The 24,943-nt window shown below is 46.6% G+C and overlaps 1 pseudogene; it reads right to left on the bottom strand.

Moving 5' to 3' along the window:
- Positions 1-23,124: 23,124 nt before the first annotated feature.
- On the bottom strand, positions 23,125-23,304 carry LOC139234282 (U2 spliceosomal RNA; annotated as a pseudogene).
- Positions 23,305-24,943: the final 1,639 nt, after the last annotated feature.

The following is a 24,943-nucleotide window of genomic DNA, read 5'->3' as shown; positions in this document are numbered from 1 at the left end:
TCTTCTGTACATAGAGCATGTAGCAAACATTATGAAAGGTGTGTAATCAGTGCAATCTGTCATCACGCACACACCTGCAGCTTGCTTTTTTTTTAAAAACAGCCTCTGTTCAAGAGTGGAAGAAAAGTAAACTAAAAAATACCTTGTGTATAATTCTGTCTTAATTTATTGGTTCTACAGGCATGATACAAGAGAGACCATCAAGTACAGTGATATCTAACATCATTAAACTTCTATCTAACAAGCAGAACCCACTGGCCCCCCACCCCCCCCACTGCCACCCCATCCCATGCTGCTGCTATCCCGGGCCGAAAGGCCCCTTCCCCCCCCCCCCCAGTGTCGAGTCTTCTTCCCTCCCTCCAAAACCTCAGCTCCTCTAAAACAATGGCGTCTTCTCTGTGCCGATTTTCTTAAGTTCACTTAAGGTTTTTCAGAACGGTGCACTGCGCCGTTTTTGAAAAAATCCTAGTTGGCCAAACTCGCTTAAACGGCCAGAAATGGTGCTGCCGGCACCCCCAGTGACGTCAATAAATCTGGAACTAAAAAAAAAAAATCGCCTGTAAATCCTTTAGGATGGTGCAGAAACCTTGGTGAAACTTGTAGATTTAGGTCTGCTCCAAAAAAACAGCATAGGCCAAAAAAACGGCGCAAAATGCTGGCGAAAATAGGGCCCAATATCTCTCCTGTAAATAAGCTAGATTAACAGTTCAATTTAAATCAGCAAAGGCACAATATTACTGACCTTGTATTAAGTGGACTCCTGTCTTTCATTATACCTCGGAAAGCTGCAGTAAAGCACAATGCAGTCATTCGGTTATTTTTAACAATTTCCTGCTCAGTAGTTTATAAAAGGTTATGTTACACGGCACGGACTAATTTGTTTAGATTTTTACCTCAGCTTTTTCCCTTTTATGACGTCTGCCCTCTCATTCATTAGCCTCTCATCTCTGTGACTGAAGCAGTCAAGGCAGAGGAGTAGGTGAATGGAACGACAAGCTCCTCCGCAGCCTTGTCGCTCTGTGAACCTACCAATTTTGTGCCCACCTTAAGCACCCGATTTCAGGTACATCGGAGTTGAAAGTGCTGTTGTTTTTTTCCTTGGTGTGGGGAAGTCCCCACCAGTGTAACTTGCTGTCACCTGATGCAAGAGTTGGGAAATCTCGCCCTGAAGCCATAACTCAAACTGCATAGGACATTGTGGTAGGAAAAAATTCTGAGGTAGGTATTTAGGCCCATTGCCAAGTTAATCACCCAGAAATCCCTGTTTCTTCTTCCCGCAGGTGTTCGACTAAAAATAGGAGAAAAGATGAGCACTTACCTTTTGGTTGAATGCCCACCAGAGATCCCGGGCTCGAGGCCTCCTCTTCTTGAGCAACGGAGCGCCTTCACGTTGGGACGTCCGCAGGAGTCACGTGGGCCTGGACACCCAATCACAGTAAAGTATTTTCTCATTCATAGTAATAGGAGTTTCGGAAATCTGCAAGTCCTATTACTATGAATGAGAAACAGCCCCAAACACCCAAACACTACATAAAATATTTTTTTAAATACCTCACATAAATACACTATAAAAATTAAAGTTGATAGAAATGTTTTTTTAAAGAAAAAAATTTTGCCGATTTAAAATTTTTTTAAATTATGGTTGAATATAAATGTAACATAGTGGGTAGGATTTAAAAAAATGTGTTTCTTAAATGTAATTAATTTATATTTTTGTATGTTTTTAATCTCTTACGCCTGTAAAAGTAGGCTATGCGTCTGCTTTTATCAGGCGCAAGAGTTTTGAGGACATTTGCTGGGCGAGATATGCCTAAATCCCGCAATATTGCCCTGGCAAATGTCCTCCCTCCTGATATGCGCAAAATCTGTCAAGCCAGAAACTTGACAGATTGGAAAAGCCGCTTTTCAGTGCATGCGCATTGCGCGTTGAAAACTTCATACGGACCCGGGGAGGCTGCGGTTTCTGGGCTAATATAAAAGTTACTCTGCAGTTCACCCAACATGGCCTCGGACATTTTGTGTCCTCCATCACAGACATCCAACACAAATGTACATACATTAAATAAATTGGCATTTATTACAAGGGGGATGGAGTATAAAAGTAGGGAAGTCCTGCCACAACTGTCCAGGGTATTGGTGAGAACATAACTGGAGTACTGTGTACAATTTTGGCTTCCTTATTTAAGGAAGAATATAGTTGCATTGGAGGCAGTTCAAAGAAGGTTCATGAGGTTGATTCATGAGGTTGATTCCTGAGATGAAGGGGTTGTCTTATGAAGAAAGGTTGAGCAGGTTGGGTCTATACTCATTGGAGTTTAGAAGAAGGAGAGGTGATCTTATTGAAACATAAAAGATTTTGAGGGGGCTTGACAGGGTAGATGCAGAGAGGATGTTTCCCCTTGTGGGGAAATCTCGAACTAGGGGCAGAGTTTCAGCATAAGGGGTCACCCATTTAAAATGGAAATGAGGAGGAATTTCTTCTCTCAGGGGGTCGCGAATCTTTGGAATTCTCTGCCCCAGAGAGCTATGGAGGCTGTGTCATTGAGTATACTTAAGGTGGAGATAGACAGATTTTTGAACGATAAGGGAGTCAAGAATTATGGGGAGTGGGCAGGGAAGTGGAGTTGAGGCCAAGATCAGATCAGCCATGATCTTATTGAATGGCGGAGCAGGCTCGAGGGGCCAAATGGCCTACTCCTGCTCCTATTTCTTATGTTCTTATGTTATTATTGTATAGATATTCCTCATGACAATTGATTGCTTTATTTTATATGGAATGGAAGTGAGATTAATGAGATTGCAGTTGCCTGTGTTTTTGAATACAGGCACCACATTGGCTGTTGGAATATCAATTTCATCAGAGCGTGGACAGAGGTAAGGTTATTCCATGGTGGAGGGCATCTTGGCACAATTTAATTTCTGAGAGCCCATACATGATATGTAAATCATGTCAAAAATGTATACAGCTCTACAACTAAACTAAAGAAAACAGCAAAAAAGCTATGAAAAATACAAATGGTACAGTGAATGCAGAATTGAACCACAACTTTAAGATGACTCAAACTGGGACATCCCCATCTCCCTCCACCCCACCCATGAACTGAAATAAACTTGGTTTTCATTTCTTGCAAAATGGAGGAGTACACCATTTTGTAAAAAGTATGAGAATGTGCCAAACCGCCAATGGTTCAGATTTGGGATCAGCTCAACTCTCGCTGACACGAGAGCGGGGAGAGAGAGGGGGGGAGATAGAGATGGAGGGAGGGAGGGGGAGGGAGCGGGAAGGAAGGAAGGAAGGAAGGAAGACTTACATTTATATAGCGCCTTTCACGACCACCGGATGTCTCAATGTACTTTACAGCCAATGAAGTACTTATGGAGTGTGGTCATTGTTGTAATTTGGGATTGTTGTAAAAGGGACTTCAAACTATTATACTTGGAGTCAAAGTAAACTTCTGTTTTCAGTTTAGATTTCAGCTTTGTTTTTGTGGATATTTATCTGGATATTTCACAAGACAGAGGAAGCCAGCTGGTTCTAGTTCACCTGTGGCCCACTGTGATTGGCCGAGCCCAGCTCAGACACATTTGAATATCGTGGAGCATTCCAGTCACCTGACAGAACTTCAATTGAATTGTTTGGAATGAGGTGAATTAGACTGGTACATCTGATTATCAGTTTGGTTCTTGTGGCTTGTGAATAATTGAGAAACTCCATTGCATCAACACACACTGTCACACAGAACTTTGGTTTTACAGCTCGGTGTCCTGATGCCATGATACGTTGGTGCATGGCAAGGAGTTGGATTAAGGCCCCGCTTCAATTTTCCACATAATGAGTTCCTGATCGTCAGTCAGGTCGTCTGAAGGAGTCTATCAACTATGAGGGAGAGAAGGAAAAGCAGAGAGTTGACAGAACTCATACCACCCCTGCGCACTTCTTAGTTACTGACCCAGGAAAATGGGTTGGGGTTACAGTGGGGTCAGACAGGCCAACGGAAGTCCTGCCCTGTTGCTTAGCAACTGCTGGAAGGCAAATGCAGCTCATCATTTAGAAATATAAGCTACTGAGTAACATACCATCTTGACCTCTGGTTATTTCAATTTTAATTCAAAAATAGTTTGTTGGGAGAGGCTGTGTGACAATTTTCTGAAACACTGGCATTTCTCCTTAGTGAGCTTGGCTCAGCCATTGTCAGCTGTGGCTCAGTGAGTAGCACACTCGTGTCTGAGTCGGAAGGTTTTGTGTTCAAGTCCCACTCCAGGGACTTGAGTACATAAATCCAGAGTGACTCTTCAGTGCAGTGCTGAGGGAGTGCTGCACTGTCTGAGGTGCCATCTTTCGGATGAGACGTTAAACCAAGGGCCCCGTCTGCTCACTCAGGTGGACGTAAAAGATCCCACGGCACTTTTTCGATGAAGAGCAGGGGAGTTATCCCCGGTGTCCTGGCTAATATTTATCCCTCAATCAACATCACAAAAACAGATTATCTGGTCATTATCACATTGCTGTTTGTGGGAGCTTGTTGTGCGCAAACTGGCTGTCGCGTTTCCCATATTACAACAGTAACTGCACTTCAAAAATACTTCATTGGTTATAAAGTGCTTTGAGATGTCCGGTGGTTGTGAAAGGCGCTACATAAATGCAAGTCTCTCTTCAGTGAACCACGTCTGAATGTCCACTGTCTCAGGCTGTGAAGGGTAAAAGGATTTTAGATTATTTTGACCCCATTCCTAATTGTTGTGAGGCCGCACCAGGAACAGGCTCCAACATGGGATTTGTAGATTTACCCTAAGAAGACAGGAGAATGGCTGGTGTGACAAATGGAATGAGGTTCTCTATGTAATGGGGAGGGGTGATTTTACGAGTGACTGGGGAAATGTATAGGGAATTCCACACTGCATCAGACCAGCGTTCCGCCTGACTTGGGAGAATTTGATGCAGAAGCTGGGTAGAGTTTCAAGTTTAGAAGGTTGAGGGGCGATCTTATTGAAATGCACAATGCTTACAGAGCTTGACAGGGTAGATGCAGGGAGGATGTTTCTCCAGGTTGGGGAGTCTAGAACCAAGGGTCATAATCTCAGATTAAGGGGTCGGCAATTTAGGACTGAGATGAGGAGAAATTTCTTCACTCAGAGGCCCCAAGTTTCCACATGCTACAAAACGGGCGCCCCTCCGAGCTGGGCGTCCGTTTTTCGCGCCGAAAACGGCGCCGGAAAAAAAACGCGCGATTCTGGAGCGCCCTGCAGCTCCATGTCTGCTTGGCGCGGCGCCCAGGGGGCGGAGCCTACCACTCACGCCGATTTTGTAAGTGGGAGGGGGCGGGTACCATTTAAATTAGTTTTTTTCCTGCCGGCAACCCTGCGCGTGCGCATTGGAGCGTTCGCGCACGCGCAGTGTGAAGGAAACATTGGCACTCGGCCATTTTTGTAGTTCTTTGTAGCTGTTTAATTTTTGAACATTTTTTAATAAAAGCACATTGCCTTCAGCACATCAGCACTGAGGCTCCTTGCAGCAGTGAGAAGGCTGCAGGAAGCCTCAGAAAGTTGAGGCAGCCGTTTCCCGACGGCCTCCCCCCACTGCCGTCGGGAATGGCTGCTGAACTTGTGAGGCTTCCTGCAGCCTTCTCACTGTCTCCTTCCCCCCCCCCCCCCCCCCCACCGCCCGCCGTCGGGAACGGCTTTCTCCCCCCCCTGCTGCGTTCGGTCGGTCGGGCCTGCACTCCCTCCCCTGCCCGCCGTCTGGAACGGCTTCCTCCTCCCCCCCCCGCGGGAACGGCTGCCTCAACTTGTGAGGCTTCCTGCAGCATTCTCCCTGGCTGAAGCACTTTCACACAGGTAGGAAGATGGTTTATTTAATCTTTTCTTTGCTTATAAATTTGCATTCAGGTTGGATTTATTTGTATAATATTTGTATAAGTATAAATAAGGATTTATTATAGAATTTAATGACTTCCCCCCCCCCCCCCACCTCGTTCCCGACGCCTAATTTGTAACCTGCGCCTGATTTTTTAATGTGTAGACAAGGTTTTTTCAGTTCTACAAAAATCTTCACTTGCTCCATTCTAAGTTAGTTTGGAGTACGTTTTCACTGTGGAAACTTTGAAATCAGGCGTCAGTGGCCGGACACGCCCCCTTTTGAAGAAAAAATTCTGTTCCAAAGTGAAACTGTTCTAACTGACTAGAACTACAGAAAAAAAATGTGGAGAATTGCGATTTCTAAGGTAGTCCGTTCTCCACCAGTTGCTCCTAAAAATCAGGCGCAAATCATGTGGAAACTTGGGGCCAGAGGGTGGTGAATCTTCGGAATTCTCTACCCCAGAGGGCTGTGGAAGCTCAGTTGTTGAGCATATTCAAGACAGAGATCGGTAGATTTTTGGATATTAAGGGAATCAAGGGAATAGGGGATAGTGTAGGTAAGTGGAGTTGAGGTAGATCAGCTGTGGTCTTATTGAATGGAGCAGGCTCGAGGGCTTGAATGGCCAACTTCTTATGTTCTTATGTAAAAAGTGCAAAGCGCTCCTGCCCAGTGACATTTCACACTGATGAGCACCATAAACTCCCCTCCAAAAAGATTATATTGGTCTAGACGGATATTTCAATTTGATATAAAACCCCCCATTTCAGTTAGAGTGAGGTCAAAATATGAGAGGAAATGGAAAACATGATTTGCTCCCAACAGCAGTTACGGAGAGTGGTCAGTAAGATCAGTTTGCATATGTGTTCTGTCATTTCCCATGTGCCTGCTAAGTTCTAGTGAACTAGCATCTGGTTCCCTCTCCACCCACTCAGTTCCCACTAATTTGCTTCCGAACCAGATCTGACTGCTGAATTCTGTCGCCTGAATAACGAAGATGGGGGGAGGGGAAAGAGGAAGGGGAATGGATTGTAATAAATAAATAGATAGAAACAAAAACGGTGGAAATCTGATTAGCTTCTGCAACTAAATTAAGCAGAAGACGTGGTGATTTCCGTGTGGCGATATGCCGCACACAGTCCAAAAGCGCTTCACCAACACATTTTTCAAAACAGTGTTAAGATCATTTTTTAAATCTAATCAAATTCATTTTCTCACATTGCAGTGGAACATAATTTATCACACAATATATCACAGCCCGTTCTAAATGGTCCTTTCAGACACGGTCAGCAGTGAGCTGCGCCTCTTCCTGCTTGTCCAATTAGTTTCCTATTTGCCACGTCCTTCAGACATTGATGCCGCTGTTTATATTTGCTCTGATAGCTGTACCCTGCCCCCCGCCCAATGCTACTTAGATCAGTAATTACCTCCCAGTGTTGCATCTCTCCCCTGATGCTGCTCCCTGTTGGATGCTGCTCCAACTGTGCTCAGAAGCAGAACAATTGGATCGGCTGCTGGGAGACACCACATTGCCTGATGTCACTTCAAGCACTCAACCTGCAGCAGCTGGTGCTACCGTCCCTCTCTTGCAGACGGCAAAAAAACAGGGAAAATCTAGTTAATATCTAGATACGTTTGTCTCTTACTTTTCCTTCCAGTTTTCTCCATTCCCTCCTCTTCTCCTGAAGGAAGTGGCAGGTGGTTCCACCGCTTTGATTATGCCCTTTCCTGTATTCCTTGCACAAGTGGCTAATCTTCATTCCTATTGTGATAGTTTCAACAGCGAGCATCAGCAGGTTACTTGATCATAAGGGTACCTGACATTATAACAGCAACTACTTCATTGACTGTAAAAAAAAACCTTTGGGAACGTCCTAAGGCCATGAAAGGCGCTATATAAATGCAAATCTTTCTTTCTTTTCGCAGCCAAGACCGATTCCATCCTCATGTGACCCCCCAACAAACATTCATTTTCTGCAGGCATCATTGGAAAGTGATAAGGAATGGGAACCGTGGTCAGTTTTCTCTCCCTAACCCATGGGCACTGAGAACCATCTAAGAACATAAGAATTAAGAGCAGGGGCAGGCCATATGGCCCTTTGAGCCTGCTTTGCCATTCAACAAGATCATGGCTGATCTTCGACCTTAACTCCACTTTGCTTTGATTCCCCTAGACTTCAAAAATCTATCCATCTCAGTCTTGAATATACTCAATGACTGAGCATCCACAACCCTATGGGATAGAGAATTTCAAAGATTCACGACCCTCTGAGTGAAGAAATTCTTTCTCATTTCTGTCTTAAATGGCCGACCCCTTATCCTGGGACTATGGCCCCTAGTTCTAGACTCTCCAGCCAGGGGAAACAACCTCTCAGCATCTACCCTGCAATCCCCCTCACAATCTTACATGTTTCAAAGAGATCACCTCTCATTCTTCTAAACTCCAGAGCGTATAGGCCCAACCTGCTCAAACTCTCCTCAGCCAAGATCAACTAACTCAACACAGACTAGCGATTGACCCCAGAAGCTTCCTGTCTGTGGGGCTCAGTAATTCAAGGCAACTTCCGAGTAGGTGGGGATAAGATTGTGTGGACAAAACCCGAAGGTCAAGTCAGTGGGTCGGAATCTGCGATCGCAACTGAATTGAAGCAATAAATTTCGACTTGCGGATTTTCGCCTCCCCAAGTTACGCGGCGGGCATGATGCGCACCTGCACGGGGCAATCTCGGCTGTGGTTAAAGGAGCCAGGAGGTGTTCACGATGGATGCTGCACACACAGCAAGGGAAACACCCAGATTTACTGCTGCATCACTGGAATTACTGCTGGTGCAGTCAGGAGCAGGAAGGACAGACTTTTCCCCAGCAGTTGGAGGAAGAAAGCTGTGACGCTCACCAAGAAGGTTGGAGATAGTTGAGGAGGTGAGCAGCAGGAGCGTTGTGGCTCCGGTCTTGGATGCAGTGCAGGAAGCAATGTAATGACCTAACCAAGTCAGGAGAAGTGAGTACATTTGTTGAATCAACTACATCCTGTGGTTTAAGCACTCCCCTCCTCACCACCATTTCACCCTGCCTTGCCAAGCGTATTCCATCACATCACTCCTCACACCCTCTCAACTTCCAGCACCACCTAGCCTTCACTTTCCAGGCATTTTGTCACTTTCCCATGTTTCAATCCACCGTTGTCACTCATTCCAATCCTTGTGCAATGTGGTGCATCTGTCTCATAGTCACCCTCGCCGAAATCACTGCATCCATCGAGTGCATACCTCACCTTCACTCACTCACAGCTCTCTTTCTTCGCCCCTTGTAGGAGTAGAGAGCGCAAAACGCAAGGGAGAGTGAGAATTCTGGAGGTGGCCCGCCATAAATCGCCCAGCTCATTGATGCAGAAGAGGAGGCTCTGAAGATAACTGACACATCTGCATCCCTCTCAGTCCTCTGGAGAGACAGAGAGCTTGCACATAGCTAGTGATAGAATTACAAATTACTCGGACACACACACATGCTGACTTTATTTCAGAAATGACTGAACGATGAGAAGACTGAGTATGATGATTGTCAAGATTGTGACTTTGCCACGACTAAATCATATCCCTTTCTTTTGTCTTCCAGGGTCTTCACATGTCCAGCAAGTCTCACTGGGCGTGCAGGAGGACGATTCCTCAGAAGACTTCATTCCTTCAGGGGACGTACCATCACAGGACATACAGCCTTGGACCAGCGCAAAATACTCACACTTCAGTGGGTCCACTTAGAAACATAGAAAATAGGTGTAGGAGTAGGCCATTCGGCTATTCGAGCCAGCACTACCATTAAATAAGATCATGGCTGATCATTCACCTCAGTACCCCATTCCTGCTTTCTCTCCATACCCCTTGATCCCTTTAGCCGTAAGGGCCATATCTAACTCCCTCTTGAATATATCTAACGAACTGGCATCAATAACTCTCTGCTGTAGAGAATTCCACAGGTTAACAACTCTCTGAGTAAAGAAGTTTCTCCTCATCTTGGTCCTAAACAGCTTCCCCCTTATCCTTAGACTGTGATCCCTGGTTCTGGACTTCCCCACCATCGGGAACATTCGTCCTGCATCTAACCCATCCAATCCTGTCAGAATTTTATATATTTCTATGAGATCCCCTCTCATTCTTCTAAACTCTAGTGAATACAGGCCCAGTCGATCCAATCTCTCCTCATATGTCAGTCCTGCCATCCCGGGAATCAGTCTGGTGAACCTTCGCTGCACTCCCTCAATAGCAAGAATGTCCTTCCTCAGATTAGGAAACCAAAACTGAACACAATATTCCAGGTGAGGCCTCACCAACGCCCTGTAAAATTGCAGTAAGACCTCCCTGCTCCTATACTCAAATCCCCTAGCTATGAAGGCCAACATTTTCACCTGGTGATTCACAACTTACAAGTGAGCACAAGCAGACACTAGTGGAAGGGAGAGCTGTGGAGAGTCTGCGTTGGTGGGTGGGGGGGAGGGGCATAATCCTCTTCAAGCTCTGCACAGCTGAATACAGATACTGGGGGCTATCGTTGAGAAGGAGAATGCTAGAGGTGCATCAGCAACTCAGCCAGGTGCTGAAAGATGTGCCATGCACATTCTGCACAATAGCGGAGAGGATGCAGGAGTTCAAGTTGGTCGCTAGGGGATTGGTGGCACAGGGGATTGCAAGAATGTCTGCCATGGAGAGAATGGCCACCTCCATAGAACCTTCAAGCAGTGCTCTCAAATGAGTCCAGGCAGACCATGACCACAGCCTTTTTATCCCAACTTGCCTTCCACCTTACAAAGGATGACAGATATCTGTGGTCTTACATGTCACTAATCTCCAGCAAGCTGGTCTGCAGCAGAGTTGTGGGGGTGATGTGGCGCTGACCCGGGAGAGGGATGATAGCAAAAGGGGACATGGAAGCGACAACTCCACTCAAAGTGCTCCCACCTCTCACTCATTGCCCCCCTGCCCCATGCTCCCCCCCCCCCCCCCACTCAGCCAGTACCTGACATGCTGCCTCGTCTCCTGGTGACCAAGTCTGCCCCGTGCGCAGGTGGAGCAGTCTTTGGTGGGGCCCTCACGGGCTCCAAAACCCAGAAGTCCTAGGCCAATAGCATCTCAGCAGTCAAGGCAGGGATGTGAGCAGCCGGTCTCTACCTATGCTAAAGCCACACGGGATGCACCACATGGAAGCGGTAGATGCGTAAGTTAAAACAATTGCAACTCACTAAGGGGATGCTCACGGGTGCTTGACAAAATGTTGCCTTGTTATGTTTCCTTTTTGTCATAACACCACATAAAATGAATTGCTTCGCACCACTTCCATGTTTTGCCCATTATTACGGTTCTGAGTGATAATTTGCTCTTTCACTTGTTTCATGATGAATGTCAACAAATGACGGGACCCACTGGGCGGGTGTGGAATGGGTGGATGCGTGGCTGAAGGACTGTTTAGTGTAAAGTGGGTTGGGTGGTGGTTCTGGTGGTTGGGAAAGGACCCCTGGATTCATTTGTTAGGTATTCCTGTGTGAGGCAACATGCGCTGAACCGTTATGCTATTAGGGCATCCCTGACATTCGGGCAGCAATATACACGGCTGGTCTGGTGACTAATATCTCATCTTCCTCTTCCTCCTCTATGTTCTCCTCATCCGAAAATGAGTGATGAGCCCCTTCGTCCTGCTCCACTTGCAATCCTCTCTGCTGCGCAATGTTGTGCAGGACGCATAACACAGCACTATGATTCTAGAGACCCTCGCTGGCGAGTACTGAAGGGCAGCTCCAGACCTATCTCGGCACCCGAAGCGCATCGTCAACATTCTGATGGCTTGCTCTATGACACACCTGGTGGTCATGTGACTGTTAGATCTCTTAATTTCCAATGGAATACGAACTCCGATTGTAGTTTTAATATAACTTTATTCTGGCAGCAGTAACAAGCTCTTGGCTTTAAGCCAGGTCTTTGTCCTTCTGATATCACATGGCCAAAATGACTGTATTTATACCGGGTTCAATTTACAGAAAAGAACTCGCCTTCTTTGACCTTATTGGCTCAATTAATATTCTTTTAACCTTTTAATTGGCTCGCTACCCAGGGTCCTAAAATGTCAAGTTGATTGATGACTGAATGCAACATGATCCCACTCATGTAGCATCTCTGACTTGGTGTCTGTGAATTTTCACAGCCTGTCTAAATGCAGCCTGTTTGAATTCTCTATCAATCCCCCCTTTGATTCTTTCACAAACTGAATCATAAAACATCAGGTATCACTGGTTAAACATTCTACAAAATAATTTCATACATGTTAATAGAGTTTCCTTCTAAAATTTGTTGATGTGTTTCGCTACATGTCCAGACTAGTAGCTTCCACGCAAATTTACACCAACCCGAGTTCCATCGTGGCCACAATGGAAGTCTGGTTTTAGTAGGTTAATTAACCTTATTCCAATTTAATCCAAATCAATATCTTAATTCAACCAGTAAACAACCTTCCCTTAAGCATAACATACCCCTGTGCGACGTACAGACAGTCTGCTGGGACCTGCAAGGTGTCTCACCTGCGGGACAGCAGCTACAGCCGCCTGGTTGCAACAACATTTAATCAACATAAACACATAATATAAAAGTAAAATAATTACAACAAATAGAATTAAACCTTCCACCAATGAAGTTCCTATTGAACCTAGCCATTCAGTGGCTCCGTTCCACAAAGTGAATGACGGGGGTTGCTTAAGTTTTTCTACCTCCTTTTGGATATGCTCCGCTAAGTGGGTAATTTCTTCGGAGCTATCTGGGATATACGTGCAACACTCAGTTCCGAGTAGGGTGCAAGTACCTCCCTTTTCAGCCAGGATGTAATCAAGGGCCAGTCTATTCTGTAGGGCTACTGTGCGGATTGCTACCATTTCTGCATTGATTTTAGGGCCTCTGAGGTATCATTGGCTACCCGTTCCACAACGGATGCCATGTTAATGGATTCCCTTGCCAGTCTGGTGGTCCCATACCTGGGGATCAGAATGGCAAAGAACCTCTCTGTTCCTGTGATAGCTCTCTTAGGACAGTGCAAATGTTCCGACAGTGACTTTATATGATACATATAAGGCACAATGTAGGCTAAATAGCAGGATCCCGTCCAATTCTGGGGCAGCCAAGGGTAGGCCTTGTGGCCACACACCCAATAGGTGCCATTATAGGCAATGAATGTTAGCTGTTTCTTTGTCAGCAACACTCCGGGGCCTGTCCAGGCTTTTCCATCTGTTTTATTCAGAATCCCCGTTACGTTAAAAATTCCCACATTGGCCCAGTTTGGACGGTTCCGTGGCTTGATTATATTATAATTCCGGGAGCAGTTACTATACCCCATATTTTGGCCTCCTTTGATGTTTCTAATCAGACAGACCGATTCCCCCGGTCTTCCTATTCCCTTTGTATTAGTGATCACAAAAAATGGGGGCCGTTTGGAATTATTGTAGCACGGTTGGTATCCCCCTTCAAAGGTAGTCAGATTGTAACCTGCTGACTTCCATTTACGTGCCCAGTTTTCCGTATCCTGAAACGCATTGCCTGTTTTGTTTTGATTAATTATCCACTCAGCCATTTCCGAGACATTCAAGGGAACTGGCCTCAAGGGAATCCCTCCTTTTGAGTGAATGGGAATATGTGCACACACCCAACAACTAGAAATGTTACCTTGTTTGGCATAAATGTATGACATATATAAATTTATTTACATGTAATTCCCTTGCTACCCTACTATTTCCCTTTGGTGCAGAGGGTCGGCTAGTAAGAAGTAGGCTTATGCCTAGAATACCTACAATCAGTAATACAATAAATTTATACATTTTCGCAAAAAGTAATTGTCCTTATTAGATTTCAGCTTAGTTATGGGTGAAGCGTGGATCCAGGCTTTCTTTCTTTGGACTTAAACAGCTGTCTGGGTGGTCAATAACACTTGGTAAGGTCCCTCCCACTTGGCACCCAAAGATTCTTTATGCAACTTTTTCACATACACCCAAACTCCCAGGATGATGTCGTGTCCTCCTTCGGGTGGATTACCCCAAGCTGCCGATACCTGTCGGGAAACAGAACCAATAGCATTGATTAAGTTCTGACAGTATGATAACAAAGTGTCACTCATTAAGTGAACATCAGCTTTCCTTAAATCGATAGTTCCTGGCAGCGACATGGGTCTTCCTGTTATAATTTCAAATGGGCTTAGACCTGTAGTTCTGTTTGGGGTTGCCCTAATGCTACATAGCACTATTGGTAGTGCCTGAGGCCATGGTGTTCCTTCTTGGTGATATTTGGCAAGCCGTTGTTTCAGAGTTCGATTCATTCGCTCTACTTGTCCTGATGATTGTGGATGATAAGGACAGTGTAAATCCCACGTAATGTTCAGTAACCTACAGACTTCTTGGCAGACAGCACCTGTGAAGTGTGTTCCCTGATCTGAGTCAATGCTACTCGGGACTCCCCATCGGGGAATGTAATCCTTACACAAGACCTTTGCTGTGTGATTGGCTGTGGCTTTTTTAGTTGGGCGAGCGTCTACCCATCTAGAGAATCTGTCGACCATGACAAGAATGTTAGTGTATCCTTGGCATGAAGGAAGAGATATATAATCAACCTGCAGATGCTGGAATGGTCTGACAGGGGCAGGGGGCCTCAGTTGGGGCATTACCGTGATGGGTCCAGAATTATTTTTCTGGCAGACCACACAGCGGTCTGTTACTAGCTGGGCATGTTTTTTAAATCCCCGACCCCACCAGCTTTTCTGGAACCGTACCGTCATCTGTTGTGAGGCCAAGTGTCCCCACGAGTGGATCTGTTGGGCTAAAAAAGGCATAAGCGCTAGTGGCGCGACTGGCTTGTTGGTAACTCTTTGTCTCCAGACACCATCTTCACATTGCTTAATTCCTGCCTCAATCCATGTCCATTTTTCCTCTCGGGAGCACTCGCCTTGCATTGTTTGAAGGTCTTGTGTCAGACTCCTGAGTGCTTTCAATCTGCACATCTGTGTTGGTTCTTCTGGTGGAACGCCCTGTGAGGCGGCATCTTTAGCTGCCTGGTCGGCTAGGGCATTTCCCTGTGCTTCTGTGGTATTTTCCTTGGTATGGGCCTTACACTTCAGGATGGACACTTCTTGAGGTAATTGTATGGCCTCCAGTAAGTCTCGGACTTCTTTTCCATTTCGGATAGGTGTACCAGTAGCAGTGAGGAATCCTCTTTTCCGACGTAACAGACCAAAGTCGTGAGCGACTCCAAAAGCATAATGCGAATCTGTGTAGACATTAGCTGTCTGTCCTTCTGCTATTCGACATGCTTTTGACAGGGCCCGTAACTCGGCTGTTGTGCTGATGTTCCTGAGGGTAAACATCCTTTTGCCACTACCTCATATAAGGTTGTAACTGCTCATCCTGCTTTTCTGGTACCATTGTCAACAAAGGAGGAACCATCTGTAAACAGGATGAGGTCTGGATTGTGCAGAGGCTCCTCTGCTGCTAAGGCTGCTTCTTCTGTTTCTTTTAAAATCTCCATGCAGTCATGCTCTTCACATTCTCCCCCCTCTTGCTCCCTCGATTCTGACATCGGGGCATAGTTGCAGGATTAACCGGGCTGGCCTGGACGATATGGAGATTAGGAGCATCCAAAACTGCTGTCCAGCGGGTCCATCTAGCTGCCGTCACCTGAGACATTCTATTCATAGACAGCAAAGCGTGTACGGTGTGGGGACACTTGACAATCAGCTTTTGGTCGAGGACTAGACCCGCAGTGGTCATTACCGCTCGACATGTAGCTTCCATGGCCCTTATGCAACTTCCCCATCCGAGGGCTACCGCATCCAGTTTTGCCGAATAATAGCCAATGGTTCTTTGCCGATCCCCATGTTCTTGTGTCAGTATAGCTGTCATATATCCTTCTTCCTCATGGACAAACAGGGTAAATGGCTTCCCACTGTCGGGGATTCCCAGAGCCGGTGCCAAACACAAAGCCTTTTTCAAACTCAGGAAGGCCTCTTGCTGTTCTTTAGTGAGGGTGATGGCTTCTTTAGAGGCACGTTTCCCCTTTAAAATATCATTCAATGGCTGAGCAAGGAATCAATCCAATTTCTGTTAAAGTTACACAATCCTAAAAAAGACCTTAGTTCTTGAATAGTGGTGTTTTTTTTAGCAGCCCGAATGGCTGCAGTTCTATCCTGGGTAAGTTCTCTCTTTCCTTGTGAAATCTTTTGTCCCAGGTATACAACCTCTTCTTGGGATATTTGTGCTTTGTCGATGCTGGCTTTATGTCCTTTCAGCCGAAGGTGGTCCAGCAAAGCTCGTAAATCTTGTTCATGCTGGTCTTCCGTGTTTGTAGCTAGCAGGATATCGTCTACATATTGGATGACTGTTCATGACAGGGGAGGTAATTCTCGCAAATGGCTTTGTAAAGCCATGTGGAATACCGTAGGGCTGTTGTGGAAACCCTGCGGTAACCGGGTCCAAGTATACTGTTGTCCTTGGACCGTGAAAGCAAACCACTGTCGAACCTCCGGTGCCAGAGGCACCGACCAAAATCCGTTGGCCATATCTATAACCGAGAAATATTTATGTTCTGGTTTGAGGGCATTATAAATGGTGGATGGATCTGCGACCAAAGGAGCTTTTTGATCAATACTCTGGTTAGCTTTCCTATAATCGACAGTCAAACGCCAAGTCTGATTAGATTTCTGTACCGGCCACACGGGGCTATTGGAGGAGCTATGCATTTTAATAAGCACCCCTTGTTTCTCCAACTGCTGAATAACCAGTAAGATTCCCGCTATGGCAGTTGGACTGATGGGATACTGTTTAGTGCATGGAGGCTTGGTCCGGTAAATGACGCAGGCTCCATCTGGAGTAGGCCACAATCGTTCTTATCTTTAGCCCATATCGGGTGTTCCTTCAATTGTTCTTTCTTCAAAGTTCTAATTGACCATGTCACCCGACCATCCTCGAAATGCAACGATGAATCTATTTGGATTAGAACGTCCATTCCCAAAAGGAGTTGATCTACTGGACCTATCCAGACTGGTGTGGTTAGTTCATGTGGACCCAGCCCTATAAGTACCGGTGTTGTCCTTTTAATTTCCATTTTATGGCCCCCAACTCCATAGGCTGTACGTGCCCTACCATCCAATGGCAAAAAGTCTCCATATTGTAGGGGTAAGCATGTTAATTCTGCTCCTGTGTCTAAAAGACAGTCCACATCCTTATCGCCCACCCTCACAGTTATATATAGCCCATCTCCCCTTTGTTGTATTAGTGCGAGGAGGGGGGCCAGGATGGGCTCTAATCGTTTTTTGCTATCCCAAGTAACTCCTTCTGTTGTTGTATTATCAGTCGCTTAAATGCTTCTATGAGGTCGTTATCTTGTGACAAGCCTGGCTTGTTGGCTGAATTGTATCCCTGGCTGCGTCCTCTTCCCCGGCCGCGACCTTTCTGTTTTGCCCTGCACGTCTTGGCCCAGTGACCTTCTTTCCCACAATAATGACATTTTCCGGGTAATTTTCCTAATGACTGTTTATCGGAATCCTGGGATTTCCATCCCATAGCCTGTACAGCTCGGACTTTAGCTCCCATATCTCGATCTAATTGGTTACATCGATCCACCAATGCTGCAAAGGTAGTTCCTCTACTTCCCAGTCCGGTAACACTACCTTAAGCATTTTGGACAGTTCTGGCTTTAGACCTGCCACGAAAGCTGCTTTCAGGGGTCCAAACACTTGTTCATCCATTTCCTCATCCATATTATTCATACCCGAATGTTCTAGCCACGTGCATCTAAACCGTTCGTCATACTCCAGGACCTCCTCTGTTCCTTTCTGTTGGCAGGCTGCAATGTTTCCCCAGTCTGTCTTAGCTGGACTGAAGGCTTGCAGCCAGTGTTTAATCGCCTCCCACCTTGCGTTTAATTCTTGCTCATCCTATCCCAAAGCTTCTTCTACCTTGTCGTGCAATTTTCTTCCCTGTGTTTTTGGCACCATTATGGTCAAAATTTGCACTCCGTCCCAGGGATGAAGTTGATATATATTTCTTAAGCGGTCCAATTGGTCCCACGTTTTTACTCCCCCTTTCTTTGGATTGGGCAACTCCTTGGACCATTTATCAATTTTCTCTGGGTCTGCTGGATCATGAAGTAAGTATTTTTCATACAGCCTTTTCTTCGTTTTTTTTGGTTCCGCCCTCATCCGCAGTCTCTTCTGATTTGACTAAAACTCGTCTTTTTTTAAACGGGGCAAAGCGCACCCCTAATTCTTCATCCTCCAACTCTGTATCGTCAGAGGATTCAGAATCAGTATCGATTCCTCGGTCGTGTCTTCGGGTTTGCGCTTTTAATTTATCCAAACATGGGTACCCTGGGAATTGACCGATACATTTTCCTTTTCCTATTACTGTCTCTTGACCTAATGATTTTTTCCATTCTTTAATTTCACCTTTAAGATCTTTAACTTCCACTTCCAGCTTTTCAAGTTCAAGCTTTTTCTGTCGCAGCTGCGCACAAACAGCTTGCAATTGATCCTTTGTACTGGTCAGTTCTTGATCATTTTGGGAAGGTTTTCTCCTCCTCCAATACCAGGGAATGAATGACGGGTGCACCGACTGCCTGTGCAACTATTTGCCTTCATTGCCCTAGACTTGTGATCAGGGCCATTCTTGAGTTAGTCTTTTGGAGCCTGTGCTAAAACCATTGTCAGCTTTTGCTGGCTTTCCCGGGTGGCACATCTCTGACACCTATTGTGAAGCGAGCTCCACTCGGCGATATCTTCTTCATCATCGTCATCATCATAGGTAGACCCTCGAAATCGAGGAAGACTTGTTTCCACTCTAGAAGTGAGTTCTCATGTGACTGTACAGTCCAATGCGGGAATTACTGTCACAGGTGGGGCAGATAGTGGTTGAAGGAAAAGGTGGGTGGGGAGTCTGGTTTGATGCACGCTCCTTCCGCTGCATGCGCTTGATTTCTGCATGCCTCGGCGACGAGACTCGAGGTGCTCAGCGCCCTCCTGGATGCACATCCTCCACTTAGGGCGGTCTTGGGCCAGGGATTCCCAGGTGTCAGTGGGGATGTCGCACTTTATTAAGGAGGCTTTGAGGGTGTCTTTGAAACGTTTCCTCTGCTCATCTGGGGATCGCTTGCCATGCAGGAGTTCTGAGTAGAGCGCTTGCTTTAGGAGTCTTGTGTCGGGCATGCGAACAATGTGGCCCACCCAACGGTGCTGGTCGAATGTGGTCAGTGCTTCGATGCTGGGGATGTTGGCCTGCTCGAGAACACTGACGTTGGTGCATCTGTCCTCCCAGGGGATTTGCAGGATCTTGCGGAGGCATCGCTGGTGGTACATCTACAGCAGTAGTTGCATTACCACAGTAGGCCACTAGGCGGAGCTCTATTACACAATCAACCCTGCCCCTATTGCGTATCCGCTACATAATTGTGGGGATTTGATGCACCGCTATCGTTTTTTGTGCGATCAACGAAACTGCGTGTCGTTTGAACGTCCTAAATAATTATGTGAACCTGAGTCGAAGGCAAATCGAAGAAAAAGCAAAAGTATTGTCGATGTTGGAAATCTGAAACCGAAACAGAAAATGCTGGAAACACTCAGCAGGTCCACAGATGCTGTGGCTGACTTGATGAGCACGTTCTGTTTTTTGTTCTATGATTGCTGAAAGAAAAGCTGTCAAATAAATAGAGGTTACAGAGGACATGCAATGAAAGACTATGGAAACTGTTATTTATTCCACAATCAAGAAAGACAGAGTGCTCGACAGGAACAAGGTCAAGACTCACGAGTGGGTTATAAAGATCTTCTCCACAAATGGAATTAACGTGGTATTGTATGGATCCTCATTCAAATTCTCATTGTGCAACATACCTGTATTCCTTTTATCTTTGTGAAATGTTCCAATAGAAATATTGAGAAACCTAGATGCCCACAGTACAGAACAACACCAATCTTGAATAGAAATAGGGAAGAGGATGAAATGAACCAAGCTGGCATTAAGCTTGGGTTTTTAAAACTTGTAGATTTTTGGAGGAACAAAGGACTGAAAGGTGCAAGAACTTCCATGGTTTTGAGGCTGTAATGTATTTGCTTCATGGGTCCTTTGCTTAAGAATTCATAGCAACACATTGCTATTGAGAACTAGTTGGTTTATGAACAAAGGTTTAACAATCACACTACACATTACCAGTTCATCCACTAGGCTCACAACCGTATGCAGGTGCAGTGCCCGAAATCCGGAAACCTCGGGACCGAGGCCGTTCTGGATTTCGGGTATTCCGGATTTTGGAACCGAGTTAAGGTGGGGGGGGGGGGGTGGGAGGGGCGGTGGATTGGGGGGAGGGAGGGCAGCAGTGGAGAGGGGGGGGGGGGTCGCCTGTTCCGGGATCGGCAGCATCAGTTGCGGGTCAGGGGTCAGCGGCCAGGAAAAACCTGCGTTGAAGATCTGCAAAAAAGGCAAGTTAAAGTTTTTATTTTTTCATTCTTTTTCAGCGATTTAATAGATAAGGGTTTTGTGAATGTTTTGTGACTTTTTATTTTTTGGAAAATTTATTTTGGTGTTTCTCCCCCTTCCTAGGCCCAACTCGCAGTGGTAATCGGTTTAAAAAATGTCCGGATTTCGGAACATTTTCCAGATTCCAGACAACCCTGCCCCGGATCGGCCTGGTGTCCGGATTCCGGAACATTCCGAATTTCAGAACTCCGGATTTCGGACGCTCAACCTGTACCTCATCGTGGATGACCTAGACCCAACTAGCTGGGGTTTTATTGAGTCTTGTGAACATCACGTGACTGACTTAGCCACTCACAATGCAACAGCTCCACAAAACCTGCGAACATACTCGCAGGTGCATACGCTACAGAGGTCCTGGGGGAAAAGTGAGTTGGAGTCAGAGGGGCGTGATGAGTTTCCCAGGGTCCAGCTCCGGAGAGGACATTGAATACCCACTGTCTCTGTAGCAATAAAGGCAGATTGAGATGCTGTGGAATATCACGGGGTTGTCACAGAATTCCAGTCCGTTGAGAACTAGATGTCGGTATTATATCATTGGATCAAAAGGAAACATTTTAAAAGGGACGATCGGCCTTTGGTATATTATTGTAGTGATTTGCAACATTGAGAGATAAGATTTGCTTCACGTGCACATCGCTAACCTGTCTTGTGGCAAAGTGCTGCCCTCTCTCCCTTGATGAAAAAACATTAACTTCCTTTCAACAGCTTTCAGCATTTGCTTGTGCAGGAAGTGGCTACACAGAGTTGGAAAATTCTGCGTAGGTACTAAGTCTGAGTTACGATAAGAGCTCTTTATTGGTTTCAACACTTACTAACCGCAGCATTTGAGTGGAAAAGCGAAATGATACCCAAATACAAACCATATCATAGATCATAATGCAAATTTAAAGCATTAGAAAATCACCCCACCTTTCGCAGACCTGCATTTTACTGTTAAAAAAAAATAGGATGGAAATCTTTTTAATGTGGGCTCTCAATATCGGGGTAGAGGATCCTTGATGGGGAGCTGTGGAATATAGAGCTTATTAGTGATGATGATTACTCACAAGTCATGACCTACGCAAAACATAGCGCTGACCGGCAATGTAGATTCAGTGATCTCCCTTCCACAAGCGACGGCTGGAGCTGCTTTTGCATATCTGATGGAACAAATAATGAAATCAGTGGAAGAATGTGCAGTGCTCAGTCACACCAACTCCAAAGATCCCCAGTCCGATCCCCAGTCCATGCTGAGTTAGCTGATTTTGGCAAGGGCCAGCTCTGCGGGGAACTAGTTAATCGCAGTGCTCCTGGGCTAGGGAAAGGGAATAATCATGCTCTCGGTTGCCATTCAGTGATCTCAACAGGAATAAGGGTGTGCTGTGTGTTGTGGGTCGTGTGTGCGTGTGTGTGTATTGATATTGCGTGATCACACACCAAGCTCAGTTGTTGTGCCCCACTGTTGAGTGGCCTCCTGGCACGTGAGCCTACATTTTCCAATTGGCATTAACACTCTTGAGAGAGGAGGGGAATAAATTGGCTCCAACATCAACCTTATTATTATAATAATTCAAAGCACATTGGGGCTGAAACTCCAAAGTTCTACTCCACTGGTAGCAGTTTAAAAAAAGAAAGACTTGATTTATATAGCGCCTTTCACGACCATCGGATGTCTCAAAGCGCTTTACAGTCAATGAAGTACTTTTGGAGTGTAGTCACTGTTGTAATGTGGGAAATGCGGCAGCCAATTTGTGCACAGCAAGCTCCCACAAACAGCAATGTGATAATGACCCAGATAATCTGTTTTTGTTATGATGATTGAGGGATGAATATTGGCCAGGACACCGGGGATAACTCCCCTGCTCTTCTTCAAAATAGTGCCATGGGATATTTTACGTCCACCTGAGAAGGCAGTCGGGGCCCTCTGTTTAACGTCTCATCCGAAAGATGGCACCTCCGACAGTGCAGCACTCCTTCCTCAGCACTGCACTGGGAATATCAGCCGAGATTTATGTGTTCAGGTTCCTTGAGTGGGACTCGAACCCACATCCTTCTGATTCAGAGGCGAGTGGGCTACCCACTGAGCCACAGCTGTATAGATCCAGGCCCTATAGCAAGCCCAGGGATGAGGTAAACTTTATGGCAGGGCTACTGATGCCTGCAAAGGCCTTTCAGTGCTGTCCACCAGATCTGCCCTGTGAAGGTGGAGTTTGTAGTGTCTCGGCACCTTGTTACAAACTCACACGAGGCATGTATATATCAGACACGGTCACTCTGTGACCTTCACTTTATTCCCAGGACCAAGGAGTGCTGACCCTGGGTGGGACCTCCCCTTTTATACCTGGAACCCCAGGTGAAGAGTGTCTCCCGCAAGTTCACCCCCTGTGGTCAGGATGTGCATTTCAAGGGTACAGGTACAGTGTGCATGAGTTACAGTTACATAACTATAGTCATTGCAAGATGGTGAAATACATGACATCACCTCCCCCCTTAAGTCTTTTAGTTTCAGAGGTTAAGTCTATCGGGTGGTCGACGCTCTCTCGTGGAGCGCCGCAGTTGTGGCTCTGATGGCTGAGCCTCAGCACGCGTCTCTGTCACTTGAGGTGATTCCGGTCTGTCCGGGCTGGCCGCAGGGACTATGCATGCTGAGGGTTGTCTTTGTTTTTTTTTGGTTCATTCTTGTCAGATCAACTCCAGCGCCAAAGATAAATTTGCGCTATTTACACTTGATCTTAGCCAAAAGGCCGAGAGGGGAAGCTGCACCGTTCCTGGAAACACTGCAATACCAGGTCGGTGCGTGGAGTGGACGGAGCAAGCCCCTGTTCCATCTCCCTGTTCCAAAAAACAATTCAATATTTGGTCCCCATAGGGGATATTAAACTGATAAGAACAGATACTACACTTGATCTTAGCCAAAAGGCCGAGAAGCGATGGTTTTTGTTGCTCGTACGCTAGCAGTGGTGTGGGTGCTATCTCATCATGCTCTTCTTCCAGTTCCTCCGTGTCTATGCTGAACCTTGTCTTTACTTGGTCCACGTGTTTGCGGCATATCTGCCTAGTGTTTAGTCGGACCACCATGATCCTGTTTCCTTCTTTGCCAATTACGGTTCCCTCAAGCCATTTAATTCCCAAAGCATGGTTAAGAACAAATACCAGGTCATCTATTTCTGTACACCTCCCCCTTGAGCCTCGATCATGGAGCTCGGTTTGGGACTGGCGCTTGCCCTCAACAATGTCTGCCAGGTCTGGGTGAATGAGGGACAGCCGCGTCTTGAGCGTGCGTTTCATGAGGAGTTCTGCTGGCGGGACTCCCGTGAGCGAGTGCGGCCGGGACCTGTAGGCCAGCAGGAGGCGCGATAGGCGGTACTGAAGGGAGGGTCCTTGGATGCATAGCATGCCCTGCTTTATGACTTGGACCGCCCGTTCCGCCTGGCCATTGGAAGCCTGAACGGCACTGTCCGGACGTGCTTGATCCCATTGCCCGACATAAACTTCTGGAATTCATGGCTGGTAAAAACGGGCCATTGTCGCTGACCAAGATGTCCGGCAAGCCGTGGGTCGTGAAAACCATACGCAGACTCTCCACAGTGATGGGTGTCGTGCACAAGTTCAATATGATGCACTCGATCCACTTCGAGTATGCATCGACAACGATCAGGAACATTTTCCTCATGAACGGGCCCGCATAGTCTACGTGAATACGTGACCATGGCCTGGTGGGCCAGGGCCACAGGCTAAGTGGAGCCTCTCTGGGGGCATTGCCCAGCTGGGCACACGTCGTGCACCTGCGAACCCAGTGTTCCAGGTCTGAGTCAATCCCCGGCCACCATACATGTGACCGGGCAATGGCCTTCATTAACACGATGCCAGGGTGCTCGCTATGGAGTTCCCTGATGAACGCTTCCCTTCCTTTCTGGGGCATGACTACCCGGCTGCCCCATAACAGGCAGTCGGCTTGGATGGAGAATTCATCCATCCATCTCTGAAACGGCCTGACCTCATCGGGACACGCCCTGTGTGCAGGCGCCCAATCCCAGTCAGGACACATTTCTTTATCATGGATAGGAGGGGGTCCCTGTTGGTCCAGAGTTTGATCTGTCAGGCTGTGATGGGTGAGCCCGCAGTGTCAAAAGCCTCAACGGCCATGACCATCTCGGCGCTCTGCTCCAACGCCACCTCGGTGGTGGCCAGTGGGAGCCTGCTGAGTGCGTCAGCGCAATTTTCGGTGCCTGGCCGGTGCCGTACAGTGTAGTCATATACAGCCAGCGTGAGGGCCCATCGCTGTATGCGAGCTGACGTGTTAGCATTGACAGCCTTGCCGTCGGACAACAATGATGTTAACGGCTTGTGGTCCGTCTCTAGCTCGAACTGTCTATCGAAAAGGTACTGGTGCATCTTTTTCACACCGTACACACACGCGAGTGCCTCCTTCTCGACCATGCCGTATCCACGCTCTGCCTGGGAGAGCGACCTGGAGGCGTAAGCCACTTGGAGTCGGCCGTCATCGTTACCCTGCTGCAACACACACCCAACCCCGTAGGATGACGCATCGCATGTTAAAACCAGTTTTT

Source organism: Pristiophorus japonicus, chromosome 21, assembly GCF_044704955.1.
Source record: "Pristiophorus japonicus isolate sPriJap1 chromosome 21, sPriJap1.hap1, whole genome shotgun sequence".
NCBI lineage: Eukaryota > Metazoa > Chordata > Chondrichthyes > Pristiophoridae > Pristiophorus > Pristiophorus japonicus.
Note: the sequence above shows the minus strand (reverse complement) of the source record. Positions and strands in the feature narration are given on the sequence as shown.